Raw genomic sequence first — 1,777 nt, forward strand, 5'->3', positions numbered from 1 at the left:
CCCCTGCAAAAACAACCCCCTCTCTATTCCCTTCCTCCATATTGTACCCCGGCCCCCCTTGACTAGCGCTTTCTTGACTCTCGGGGACTTAGCCTTCCCCCAGGCTGCTGGGTCTCATCCCCCCTCCCTGTGTCACCTCATTTCCCCTCCTTCCGGGTCTCCCCTCTCCCTTTAAGCCACTATGACCCCGGAACCCCAAGATATTCTTTCAGTCCTCCCCCACACGCGCACACTTAGCCTTCCCTTTCTCACAATTCCCATTTTCCATACCTACCTTTTTGCATGTGTCCCCTATTCCCTTTTTCTTCATCTTATCCCTAAACTTCCCCATCTCCCGCATTATATTATCTCCCACCTAAAGCCCATATGTCACTCCCCCCCCCCCAATCTCTTTTCTCTGCCCAATTGGACATTTCACTTCCCCTCCTCTCACGTTTTTGCCACCTCCTCTGGTAAAACTAGACCACTGGTAGCCCACCTTGAGTAGGTTCCTCTTTTAAATGATTCCCCCTTCCTTTCTTCCCCCTTTCTGAGTATGGGCCAGTCTTTCCCCTTGGGAATAACTTCCTGAGATATACATGGTTATTTATATTCTATTTTGCTTTTTGTAAAGGAGATAAAAACCCTCTCTATTTTTCTCAGAGAAAATTCCACCCCCTCCCCCTTCCTCCAGCTTGACAAAAAGAAGTTGTGCCTCCCATCCTTTGGGCCCAATCCTGGTGGCAGCCCCTAAAGGAAGGGGATGTGCTGCCTCCCCTCCCCCACACATGGCAGTGTGTCTAGGGAAGTGGGAATAAGGAATCCTGGGCCTGAAGATAGAGGAGCAGCCATGGGTTTGGAATTTTTTAGCTCTGAGAAGAAGGGGGAAGCTTCTGGGGTTGTTGTGAGAGCCAACACTGGCCCAAGATAGGGGAATTTCCAAGAGGTCCATATTGCTTTATTTCTTCACAATCTGGATTTGGAAAGATAAAAGTTGACTGGTGCCTTACCCCAGAATCTGGGTCTGCAGTTTCCTGGACTCTCCAGGGACTTGGCTATAAGGCAGGCAGTTAGTTGTTCCGGTAGTTTGGGTGCTTCAGTCAGAGAGTGTGGGTGAACACTGATTGTTCCTTTGAGCATTTCTCAGACACCAACCCCCATTCTGGCTGGGCAAGCTCATAAAATTCCCAAACTCCCAGCATCCCTCTTTCCTAACCCTCCCCAGATGGGACAGAAGGCATGCTGGGAATAGAGCCTGGGGCTCTGAGTCCTGAGAGGGCTAAGGAGTTTCAAACTGAATGGAGAGTTCTGGTTTGAAAAGTGATGAGACTGAGATTTTTGGTTTTTTGAGCTATGATCTTGGGTTTCTCTGAAATAAGGATTAATGTATCTGTTTCCTTTGAGGGAAAGAAAAATATTTTTGTTGATAGAATACAGAGCTAAGGGAGAAAGAAGAGACTTGATATTTTCCTTAGAACTCTAAAATGATGTTATTAAGTTTCTAATATTCCTTTCCCCCCACCTTTAATAATCAGTGGCTTTTCCTTGTGGTGTTAGAGGATGAGAGTAGAAAGACCAATGTTGAAAGGTAACAGGATTTGAAATTCATATCTCCCTGACTGAGTTCAGAAGGTGTGAGAAACTTTATTTCATTGTCTGAAGGTGATAAAAAGCTAAAATTTAAAATAAAAGAATGAGCTAGGGTCCAGGATATCTCTCTGAAAGAAGCGAGAATTGGGCATAGCCTTCCTCTTTGGTTCCTGAGAGAACAGGGAATAAGGTGTCTGGAACCCCACCT

This window comes from Gracilinanus agilis, chromosome 4 (assembly GCF_016433145.1).
Source record: "Gracilinanus agilis isolate LMUSP501 chromosome 4, AgileGrace, whole genome shotgun sequence".
In the NCBI taxonomy this organism is placed as follows: Eukaryota; Metazoa; Chordata; class Mammalia; order Didelphimorphia; family Didelphidae; genus Gracilinanus; species Gracilinanus agilis.